A 12539-nucleotide genomic window follows, 5' to 3' on the forward strand; every position below is an offset into this window, starting at 1 on the left:
TTCCCCCTTCTCCCTATTCCCTCCTTCCCGCATCTGTAGGAGGCTTGCAGGTGTCCAGCTATCCATCTGCGGTAGACACATGGTCGGGAGCTACCAGCCCTTCTACAAGCCGGGGGATGCCAACATTGGCCAGTCAATCAAGCGCCACTCATCTGGGTTCAGAGAAGCTCAGAGAGCACCCCAGACTCAACAGTGCCAACTGTGGCCTTGTGCAGCTACTGCTGCCCACACATGAGGACACGCAGGAAGGGTGCACATTTGACACAGGCTTCCCATGGAAATACCTTCTCAAACCTGGAGCGGGGTAAGAATGTGGCAGCTCTGGGCCCCTCGTGGGTCCGAAGCTGGCTCAGCCCAGCGTTCAGAGGCCAGCCTCCCAGAGACGCAGAAGGGGCCTGCGCCAGGCGTGGGCACTGCAGGATACAAATTGTGCAACAGGAGCCAAGGGATGGAGAGGCATTCTGGCGAGACCTGGAGAGCTTCCAGAACAAGGTGAAACATTCTTCAGGTGACCCAGGGGAGAGGCTCTCCAGGAAGGAGGCCCAGTTCCATCAGGAGCCAGAGTTCTGGGCATGTTAGGACTGTGGAGTCCTAGCATGGGAGGGTCAGGGGACTGGGTCCCCCAGAGGTGTCACAAAAATGCTCCCAGGAGGACTTCAGCTGCTGAGGCCTGTGGCTGACACCAGAGGGCAGGGAGGGGCAGGGCGGAGCCACCCAGCCCCAGCCCGGGGGCGGACGAAGAGCGGGCGTGGCAGGCCCCTGCGTGGGGATGTCGCTCGGGGGGAGGAGAGCCCCCGGCCGCCCCATGCCGTGGCCGGGAAGGGGGACTCAGCCCACGCGTGCGGCGCCCGACGGCCTCTCCCCGCGCGCCCGCGCCCCTTTGTGCCTGGCGTGTTACGCGCGGGCGCTCCTGCCGCCGCGCCCGGGAGAGGCGTCCGGCGCCCCGGGCCCCTTTCCAAGCACAACAGTGGCCTCCGTGCTGACCCACTTTCCCTCCCGCCTCCTGGGCCAAGCAGGTGCGAGCCGTCGGGCGGGGCGCGCGGGCGGCGGAGAGGGCGGGCCCACGAACCACCCGCGCGCCCCGCCCCGCCCCCGCCTCCGGTAGCGAGCCCGGTTTCCGGGGCGGGGGCCGCGAGAAGGAGGAGGAGGAGGAGGGCGCGGCACGGGAACTGGAGGGAGAGGACGGGGGAGGACAGGGGCAGAGGGAGGGGGACGGGGGGGCAGAGAGATGAGGGAGAAAGAAAGGAGGGGTGCGGGAGAGGAGGAGAAAAAGGAGCTGGGGGGAGGAGGGGGTGAGAGGAGAGCAAGGAGGGAGGTGGAGGAGGGGTGGGAGGAGGAGGACGGGTGGGGGAGGAGGGGAAGGAGCGGAGGGGGGAGGAGGAGGAGGGGTGCGGGAGAGCAGGGCTGACGGGGAGGCGGAGGGAAACCGCACCCTGCCTTTTTCCTGGGCCGAGGCCAGCCCGGGAGGAAATGTTGAAACGAAGTGCACATCGGTCCCCAGGCCTGTGGGGTCTAGAGCTCAGGCCGCAGCGACCCCGCCCTCCCCAGCCCTTCTGGCCCGACCTCCGCCTCGGACCTGCAAACCCTGACGCTGGGAGGCGGTTCCCGAGGGAGCCTGGACTCTTCCCCCAGTTCAGCCCGGCCGAGACCTGTGCGCTTTCAGATGAGAGCACTCGTTCACCGAATGACCGTGCCTACTTGGGGAACATCTGGCCCCAGAACCCGGAGGAGCAGGGTGACTAATGCTGAGTGCCGTGGCCTGGCACTGGGAAGCGCCGGTCCTCCGTCCCTCTCCCTGTCCCTGGCACCCCAGGGCCCTTGGGGAGTTCTTACACTGCCTGAGGCAGACCTGGAAGGGTCCCCTGTGCCAGGGCCGGGGCTTTGCCTACTTCGCGTCCTTGTTCACCCTTGTGCGTAGCTACCACCTAGTGCCTACCCACCTGCCCACCAGTGTCAGTGCCTGATACGGGAAGTTATAGCAATTCACAAAGAAATCTATCACAAAGGGACATGGATACTCACACTTCCTTCTTACTCCTACTTCCAGGCAGCCATTGTTCATGAGTGCGTGTGCTCAGTTCTGGACACACCGCCATGCACGGATGCGCGTTAACATGCTTTGTAGAGAAGAAATGGGGTCAGGATATCATAAACTGAGCTCATGGGTAATGAGTATTCATCAAATGTCAAGCTCTTGGTCTGAGCACTTTGCATATATTAATTTAATCCTCACAAACCTTAAATAGTAAGGTTTGTTACTATGACTCATTTTTCAGATGAGGAGCCTGTGACACAGAGAGGTTAAGTAGCCTACCCAGGATCACACAGCTACTAAGTCCTGGAGTCAAGATTTGAGCCTGGCTCCGGAGCTGGTGAGGTAACGAGGCCTCCCACTTTTCCATGTGTATTGTTCCATGAATTGCTGTTTTCACTAAGAATATGTTCTTTTCTGCCAGCAGTGGAAGATCCCTAGAAGAGGAACTGCTGGCTCTGAGATTTCTAGAGACATTGGTAAACCCTCCATACCGTGGGGACCTTACACCGGCCTGCAGGTTCAAGCTCCATACTGGACCTCTATCCCCACCCAGCCCCCAGAAAAGTAGCTGGGATTCCAGGCGTCTGCTGCCCCTTCAGGTCATGAAGTGAGGAAGAGGGAAACTTCAACAGGCCCATGTGGCCCTGATAATGGGCACGGTGACATTTGGGCAGAGAATCCCAGGGCCCTGCATATACAGACCTGGGACCAGCAGAGAATGCCCAACGGGGGTGCTAGTGGCATTGCCTGGCCATGGCTCTGTCCAGCTGTGGCATCATATCCCATGGCCAAAGTGTCCGAGCAAGCCTGCTTCTGCCATTGACCTAGGGAGGGCTCTTGAGGCCTGCTTATTTTCCAAGCCTGTTCCTCCTGCATCGTCAAGATTCTGAGCGCCCTCCAAAATAAGATCTTTTTCTGTAGTTGTTACTGTGGGTAAAAAACCCTCCTGTCTAATTGCAAACTTCTAATTTTTGCCAATCTGATAAGCAAAAAAAAAAGGGGGGGGGAATTATTTCATGGATTTAGTTTCCATTTCCTTTTTAATAGGGAGGTTGGGTGGAGACTCGTTGCTTTAAATAAAGTCCATTCTTGGCCAGACACAGTGGCTCACACCTGTAATCCCAGCGCTTTGGGAGGCTGAAGTGGGAAGCTCCCTTGAGCTCAAGAGTTCAAGACCAACCTAGGCAACATAGCGAGACCTCATCTCTACTAAAGAAAAAAAAAAGGAAAAAGCAATCCATTTTTATTTTCTTCCAGCCCAACAGATGTGTGGCTGGGCAGCACCTACTGAGCTTGACCACATTTCCAGCCTGCTTTGCAGATAGGCTTTTCCACAGGACCAAGTTCTCAGCTACAGAGTATGAGGAGGCCTGTGATAGGAGCCTCTTCTGGGTCTCCAGGCTGCTTAGAATCAGGCTGTGGCAGTGCCCCAGGGGAGGTGAGCAGCAGGAGAGAAGGGTCTTGGGGCTCTGGGGGACCAGAAGGAACAGAGCTGCTGCTCAGCTGAGACCCATAACCTGAGAAAGAAACAGTGATGGCTCATTTTATGTGTTAAATTTGTGGCCACATCGCTCAGATATTTGATTAGACACTATTCTAGATGTTTTTATGAAGGTATTTTATTTATTTATTTACAGACAGCGGCATCTCACTCTGTTGCCCAGGCTCAAGTGCAGTGGCACGATCTTGGATCACTTAAACCTCCACCTCCCAGGTTCAAGCAATTCTTGTGCTTCACCCTCCCAAGTAGCTGGGATTACAAGCACCTGCCACCATGCCAGGCTAATTTCTGTATTTTTAGTAGAGACGGGCTTTCACCATGTCGGTCAGGCTGGTCTCGAGCTCCTGTCCTCAAGTGATCCGCCTGCCTTGGCCTCCCAAAGTGCTGGGGTTACAAGCGTGAGCCACCGCGCCTGGCAAACGTATTTTTTAAGATAAGATTAACATTTAAATCAGAAGACTTTGAATAAAGCAAATTACTTGCCACCATATGGGCAGACCTCATCCCATCAGTTGAAGGCCTTAAGAGAAAAGAGACTGACCTGCTCCGAGCAAGGAGGAATTCTGCCAGCAGACTCCTTGTGAACTCCAGCTCGCAATATTGGTCTCCAGCCTACTGGCTTACTCTGCAGATTTTGGATTCACCAAGCCTCCACAATCGCAGAAGCCAATTGCTTAAAATAAGTCCCTTAAAATAGTTCCCTAAAATAAACTCTTCAAAATTCCTTAAAATAAATGTGTGTGGCTGTGTCTGTGTGTATATATATCCTATGTAATGTCTGATATATATGTTAAACAAATATACACATTTATCATATACGTGTGTGTATATTTCTCCTATTGGTTCTGTTCCCTGGAGAACCTGACTAATGCAGAAACAAATCTGTTGATTCTTCTAGCCCCTGTATCACCGGGTCTCTTTATTAGAGCAGGTGAGCCTCACTCTAATCAGAGGTTGATTCATTTCTATGCGTGTAGCTACTTCTTGTTTAGCTTCTATTACCTGCCTGTATTTTAAGGTTCTTTGTCTTCATATGACTCCAGGAATTTTATATATTAAGTATATTAAACTTTTGACTATTATATATTGTTGCAAGCATCTTCTTGTAGTTGGTCACTTGTCTCTTTATTTGGAGTGGCTTTCAACATAGAGCAGAGGTCCCCAAACCCGGGGCCACAGACTGGTCCCGTCTGTTGTCTGTTAATAACCAAGGCTCCTAGCAGAAGATGAGTGGCGGGCTCGGGAGCAAGACCGCCTGAGTTCTGCCTCCTGTCACATCAGCAGCGGCATTACTTGTAGGAGGACAAACCCTATTGTGAACTGCGCATGCGAGGGATCCAGGTTGCGCGTTCCTTATGAGACTCTAATGCCTGTTGATCGCAGGTGGAACAGGTTCACCCAGAAACCGTGCCCCCACATCCCGGGTCTGGAAAAATGGTCTTCCCTGAAACCGGTCCCTGGTGTCAAAAAGGCTGGAGACTGCGGACCTAGAAGATACATTAGTTTTGACTCTTGGTGCATGCTCGTGACAGAAATCCCACTCAACCTAGTAGAATGCAGAGGACAGTTCACTGAGCAATGCAAATAATTGCCACCTTTATAATACTGAAGGTTCCCATGGGAAGCATAATAAATCTCTCAATTTATGTCCTTTAATACGATTAAAAATTTTTCTTCATGTAGGTTCTCCAGAATTTTGGTTATGCCTATGCCTAGATTTATGATTGTTGTTACTATTGCAAATGCCCTCTCTCATTGATTATTTAATGGTGTATATGGAAAGTATTGATTTTTGTGTATTTGCGCTGTGCCCACTTTGCCCTCTGACTGGTTCTTACATTTTATTGAACTTTTCAGAGGCTATGAATTATGCTGATTTAAATGTCTTCTTCTGATTCCTGCATTATTATCCTGTCTTCTCCAGGGTTCCGTCTACTTCTGCAGACTGCTGGTTTCCTTCAAATGTCTGGGGACACTTGTTTATCTGATCCCATTTGTAAATGAGTGTCCAGACAGCGGTTCCCAAAGTGGAATCCATGGACCCCCTAAGGGTTCTTAAGACTCTTTCTGGGTGTCTGCAAAGTCAAAACTATTTAATAGGAATAAAACCGACTTTTTTCCTAATGGGTGTTCAGGTGCTCGCTTCGGCAGCACACATACAAATGGGGGTTCAGTGGGTTTTCCAGAGTCTACATGATGCGTGTTATCATTATAGCTTGAAAGCAGGAGATATGAAAATCCAGCTGTTGGCCTGGCACGATGGCTCATGCCTATAATCCCAGCACTTTGAGAGGCCGAGGAGGACAGATTACTTGACATCAGGAGTTTAAGAGCTACCTGGCCAACATGGTGAAACCCCATCTCTACTAAAAATTTAAAAAAAAAAAAAAAAAACTGGTGACAGTGCATGCCCTGAGGACAGGCAGGACACTGGCTCAGTCAGGCACCTGGGCAGCCCTTTGTGTGATTACCGCGTCCAAGCTGCATGACTCGTTCCTCCTCCACTGCCCCCACCTACCCCATGTCCAGACTGGAGGGTTTTAAGATGGCCTCTCACCTGCACGGCATTGGATCTGTTGCGTTTCACCCTCACCTGATCGCTCTGCTTTATACTTTCCAGAAATTCTCCAACGGACCATGGTCTGGTCCGTTGGTGGCATTTTTCCTGGTTTGCAAGGGCTTCTAAGTGTTTGTTTTTATATTTATTCCACTATATCAGAGGACAGGGGAGACAGGTTAAGAGAGGTGCAGTTGCCCCTTGAACAATGTGGGGCTTGGAGTGCCGACCCCTCAAGCAGTTGAAAACCCATGTATAATTTCAGGCTCCCTCCAAACGTAACTAATGAAAAGCCTGCTGTTAACTGGAACTCTTACTGATAACATTAAACAATTGTGGGGCCCAGTGGCTCACACCTATAATCCCAGCACTTTGGGAGGCCGAGGCAGGTGGATCACCTGAGGTCGGGAGCTCAAGACCAGCCTGACCAACATGGAGTAACCCCGTCTCTACTAAAAAAATACAAAATTAGCTGGGTGTGGTGGTGCATGCCTATAATCCCAGCTACTCAAGAGGCTGAGGCAGGAGTTTATTGTATTTTTGCAATAAACCAAGCTAGGGGAAATCAATGTCATTAAGAATCTCGTAAGAGAAAGTATTTACTACGGGGAAGTGGATCATCATAACCGTCCTCGTCATCTCCACGTGGAGTGGCTGAGGAGGAGGGGCTGGTCTTGTTGCCTCAGGGTGGCAGAGAGGAAGAGGTGGAGGAGGTGGAAGGGGAGGCAGGAGAGGCAGGGACCCTCCGGGTAACTCTGATTGAAAAAGATCCCTGTGAGTGGACCTGTGGTTTGAACCCGCATTGTTCAAGGGTCCACAGTGCTTGAAAGTGTTTAGTCAGCAGTCCTGAACAAAACGAAAACAATGGTTGAATGAATGAGCAAGGAGAGCAAGGACCTTCCTCCCAGACAGGGCTGTTGTGAGGGGCAGATGCTGACTATCCACAAGAAAGCCCACCCGTGTGAGGGCGCCTGTCACCAGGAGGGGTCCCGGTGCGGCCTGTTGTCTGCTGCTGTCGTCTGGAGCTCAGCAATGGGTGGAAGTCCTGGGGGGACAAAACACACCGCTTAGCAGCAGATGCCCCTCCCTTTGGGCCTAATTTAGCCGATGTGAGTTTAATTTAACCATGGGGGTGTAACTGCTACAAGAAAAGAGAAGAAAAAAGCTGATGCCCTCACCGCCTTCCAGTCCTGACTCTTCAGGAAAAGCCTGGCTCTCAGACATCTCCGGAGCGCCAGGCCACGTGTGAGGAGAAGTGGGGGTGGTGGCGGCAGGATGCTCCCCAGAGGCGGAGAGGGGTGGGCGGAGGGTGCTGCAGGCGGCCCTGGAGTTTGGGTGTGCCGCCCTTCCTCCTGCCTTGGGCCCGACTGGGTGGATACTGTGGAGTCTGTTGCGGTCCCCTACTTAGGAAAAGCACACAGAACGCTTTAACGATGTTGACCCGACAGCAGCAGGGGGCCCGGGAACCATGAAGCAAATCAGAGAAAGGAAACTCAGGTGGCCACACATTTGATTTAAAAGAAAATAACTTCCCTCCTGAAGCAGGGGCTGGGCTAATCGCCCTGGCACAGGCACAAAACCCAAGCGAACCCTTGCCCCTGCTCCAGAACGTCAGGCCACACCCTCCAGATATGGGAAAGGCTTTCTTCTCTGTTTCAAATGACCTTGTTTCGCCTTTTTTAGATGCAAATGTTTATTTGGTCTCATTTTGAAAAACCTCGGTGCAGCTGAAATAATTGAAGGCAGCCCTGTAAGAAGCAGCACTTCCCGACTTTCTCACTGGCAAACCTTCTGCTGGGGCCCCCAAAACCCCCCAAGGGATCCCAGAGGGGCAGCACAGCCCCTCCCTCCCTGGGCCATGCTGGCTGAGCCTCAGCTGCTTACCCGCAGGAGGACCTCGGGGTTGCTGTGCTAACTAGCACCTTGGCAGGGAAATGATGGCAGCTGCCATGGAGCCAGCATTTGTCGGGGACCTGGCACTCAGGCCACTGGCTCTGAGAGAGGGCTGAGGGGCTGTGGGGTTCACCTTTCAGGGATTAGCTTGTGCAATTTGACCTGTTCCCCCAAATCCTACAGGTATGGAGGATGTGCAGAAATCTGGGAGAGAAACAACCTTCCACGGCTCACTGTTATGGGGATTAAACTAGTGAGATGCTTGTAAACTAGTAAAATACGATTCAGGAGTGTGGGTGCGTGTGGCTTGGTAGTGAGTGGGCTCCAGTCACTACCCTCCCTCTGCACCTGTCAGGCATTTGAACCAGAGCAACTCTATCTTGAATAGGGACCGGTAAAATAAGGCTGAGACCTACTGGGCTGCGTTCCCAGACGGTTAAGACATTCTAAGTCACAGGATGAGATAGGAGGTTGGGACAAGATCGGGTCATAAAGACCTTGCTGATAAAACAGGCTGCAGTAGAGAAGCGGCCAGAACCCCAAATGGCAACAAGATGCGTCCTCTGGTCGTCCTCACTGCTACACGCCCACCAGCACCACGACAGTTTACAAATGCCACGGCAACGTCAGAAGCTCCCCTATATGGTCTGAAAGGGGGAGGTATGAATGACCCACCTCTTGTTTAGCGTATAATCAAGAAATAACCATAAAAATGCGCAGCCAGAAGCCCTCGGGCTGCTCTGTCTGTGGAGTAGCCGCTCTTTGACCCCTTCGCTTTCCTAATAAACTTGCTTTCACTTTACTCTGAGGACGAGCTCTGAATTCTTTCTTGTGAAGATCCAAGAGTTGTCTCCTGGGGTCTGTATCGAGACGCCTTTCCTGTAACACACGCACTGAAGAGTGCTTGCTGATTTGAGGGTTTGCAGTGTCAGGGGCTGCCATAGTGTCACCCCATTTTATAGATGAGAAAACAGCATCAGAATTTTTAAGTCGGAAGCAGAGCCTGAGCCCGTTTGACAGGTGCCAAAGCCTAGCCATTCCCCGGGTCCGCCAGCTCCCCGTCTCTGGGTGTGGGGTGGGGGGTGGTTGCATTCCTACACCTGCACCGTGGCTGCCGCCGGGTGTGCAGGGGTCCTCTCTTCTGCTTGGTTTTGCCTGGGACCTCGTGCCCTGTGTGCTGCATCCTGATCTCAGCAGTGGATCTGCTGGGCTTGGTTTTCAGTGTCCTCCTGAGCCCTGCGGGAGATCCTTTAGCACGTGCTGTTCCCTCTGGCAGTCACCTTTCCTCCCCAGGTCCTGGCTGGCCCTGACTCTCGGCCGGGGCTCAGGCTGGATTCTCTAGACTCTAGATCTCTACTCCATCTTAGGATCTAGAGTCCAGAGAATCCAGCATCATGGCAATGTGCGCAGTGGGCTGTTTGCTCACCATCATTATCCCATCCCGGCCCATGGCAGCTTCTGGCACAAAGTAGCTCACATATGAACGGTGGTGTCCCAGGGGAGATGGAGAAAGGGGGCTGGCAAGGCCAGGGGGCACAAAGCTGAAGTGGCCTCGCTTTCGCTTCTCATGGTGCCAAGGGTCTTTCCTCTTCCAGCGTGAGCAGCTGGAAGCTGGCCTGCACCCTGTTCCCAGCTCTGAGACCATCGTGCTTGTGATGGGAGGGAGGGGAACTGTGTTTAGGGGATAATTCCACTCAGGGGCACAGCAACCTGACCATGGGGTGCAAAGCTGGGGGCCAGACACCCTTCCAGGTGGTGACTTTTATTCTATTGGGGATGTGGCTTTATGTAACCAGGCCGGCCCACTCCCTCCAGAGGGAGCCTGAGGGATCAAAGATGGAAACCAAAAGATTACCGGAAGAAAATTATTCTTAAAAAAACAACAACCGTTGGCCAGGTGAGGTGGCTCACACTTGTAATCCCAGCACTTTGGGAGGCCAAGGTGGTCAGATTATTTGAGGTCAGGAGTTTGAGACCAGCCCGAGCAACATGGTGAAACCCCAATCCCACTAAAAATACAAAAGTCAGCGGGGTGTGGTGGCATGCTTGTAGTTCCAGCTACTCTGGAGGCTGAGGCAGGAGGATTGCTTGAACCCAGAAGGTGGAGGCTGCAGTGAGCCAAGATTGTGCCACTGCACTTCAGCCTGGGTAACAGAACAAGACTCTGTCTCAAAGAAAACCACACACACACACACACACAAAACCCCTGTAGTCTTGGAAAGGGGTGAACTTTTTAATGATCTTGCAAAACCCTGTGGCCATAAGCATCATAATTGATTTATTCCACCAGATAAGAAAAAAAACATACCTGCATGGCAGAAAACATCCTGCTTAAAGTTAAAAAAAAAAAAAAAAAGATAAACAGAAATAAATCCCTGGGTGCAGTGGCTCACACCTGTAATCCCAGCAATTTGGGAGGTCAAGGTGGGAGGATCACCTGAGATCAGAAGCTCAAGACCAGCCTGACCAATACAGAGAAACCCTGCCTCTACTAAAAATACAAAATTAGCCAGGTGTGGTGGCACATGCCTGTAATCCCAGCTACTCAGGAGGTTGAGGCAGAAGAATCACTTGAACCCAGGAGGCAGAGGTTGCGGTGAGCCGAGATCATGCCATTGCCCTCCAGCCTGGGCAACAGAGCAAGACTCCATCTCAAAAAGAAAAAAAAATTGTGGCACATCCCTAAGATAGAATTTACCATGCAGTCATGAAAAAGAATATGGTATACTTTGTCCATGGGAAAATAGAATCATACGCTTAATAATACATGCAGCTTAAGTCACAGGCAAAGCGGCTGCTATAAATCAAAGAAAGAAATCCAACAACTGAATTGGAAAATGGGCAATGGGAAGAAATCCTTCCCAGAAAAGAAAAATGCCTTGAAACATTTGAAAACATGCTTACTGTCATTACAATAAGAGAAATGTAAACTGAAATATCAGTGAGATCCTACTTTCCACTATCAGATTGGCAAGTTCCAAACTTTGACAATCACCGTTGGAGTGAGCTGGAAGGCTATGCTCCATGGGGGAATCTAGTTTCATTTGCCAGAGCTGCACACGTAGGAGCTCTGGCCCAGCAAGCCCACTTCTTGTCAAGACACGTAATACAGAGGCTCATCAAAGCATTGCAGTGATTGGAAAAGGATAGGAACAACTTAAGCACTATCGAGATTAACTACATAGCATCCCTAGGTCCGCGTTACCGTGAAGTCATGGTGGGTGATTACAGACATGAGCCACTGCGCCCTGCCACCACCAAAGAAGCAGGTGGCAGGGCGCAGTGGCTCATGTCTGTAATCCCAGCACTTTTGGAGGCCAAGGTGGGTGGATCACTTGAAGTGAGGAATTTGAGACCAGCCTGGCCAACATGGTGAAACCCCACCTGTACTAAAAACACAAAAATTAGCCAGGCGTGATGGCAGGTGCCTGTAATCCTGATTACTTGGGAGGCTGAGGCAGGAGAACTGCTTGAACCCAGAAGGCGGAAGTTGCAGTGAGTTGAGATCGCGCCACTGTACTCCAGCCTGGGCAACAAGAGTGAAACTCCATCTAAAAAAAAAAGGAAGTATATTTAAGTCTACGAAATGCAGCAATCTTCAGAGTATATTGTTTCATAAAAAAGAGGAAGCTGGAGGGTCTGTGTATAGAATTATCTCATTTGTGCGAATGAGTGTGTGAGTGTGTGTGTCTGCACAGAAATTCCTGGTAGGGTGCCTAAAACATGGACATTAGCGTGTTTTCTCTGGTGCTATGAACTGAGTGTGTATTCCTCCCCACATTAGTGTGTAGAAATGTTCAGCCCCAGAGTGATAGCATTTGGAGGAGGTCAAGAGGATGGAGACCCCCTGAGGCCCTCAGAGAGGGAGGCCAGAGAGCTCTCTTCCTCTTTCGCTGCTATGTGGCCATCTGCATCCTGAAGAAAGCCCACCCCAGGACCTGTCCATGCTGGCACCTTGATCTGGGACTTCCAGTCTCCAGAACTATGAGAAATAAATGCCTGCTATTTGTAAGCCACCAGTCTATGATTTTTTGTCACAGCGGCCTGAGCTGACTGAGACCTCCAGGTAAGAGACCTGGGAACTGGGGTAGATAGCATTTTCATGGTCTCCTTCACTCTGTTTGAATGTTTGACTCCAAGCATGAAGGATATTTTTAGTTTGTTTATTTGTTTGTTTTTCTTTTTGCCCAAGGGAGTGCTATGGCTCCATCTCAGCTCACTGCAACCTCCGCCTCCCGCATTCAAGCCATTCTCCTGCCTCAACCTCCCTAGTAGCTGGGATCACAGGCATGTGCTACCATGCCCGGCTCATTTTTATATTTTTAGTAGAGATGGGGTTTCAGCATGTTGGCCAAGCTGGTCTCGAACTCCTGATCTCAAGTGATCAGCCTGCCTCAGCCTCCTAAAGTGTGTATTTTTCTAAATAGACACCTGGCAGGGCTTAGGTCATCCATTGAAATTCACCAGGACTTGCTGGCTTCCCTGAATTCAGCTGAATTATGTGTGCCCGCTGCTGCTGTGTAACCTATGGCGGGCGCAGCCAGGGATAAAGC

At 51.4% G+C, this 12539-nt stretch overlaps 1 long non-coding RNA gene across 1 annotated transcript; it reads left to right on the top strand.

Annotated features, from left to right (window-relative positions):
- The first annotated feature begins 1375 nt into the window (after positions 1-1375).
- On the top strand, positions 1376-3133 carry LOC116537674. The gene is made up of 2 exons (XR_004263253.1): positions 1376-1735; positions 2048-3133. It is a non-coding gene; the product is annotated as an uncharacterized LOC116537674 (long non-coding RNA).
- Positions 3134-12539: the final 9406 nt, after the last annotated feature.

Source organism: Sapajus apella, unplaced genomic scaffold, assembly GCF_009761245.1.
Source record: "Sapajus apella isolate SASKATOON/1434 unplaced genomic scaffold, GSC_monkey_1.0 scaffold113, whole genome shotgun sequence".
NCBI classification, from domain to species: Eukaryota; Metazoa; Chordata; class Mammalia; order Primates; family Cebidae; genus Sapajus; species Sapajus apella.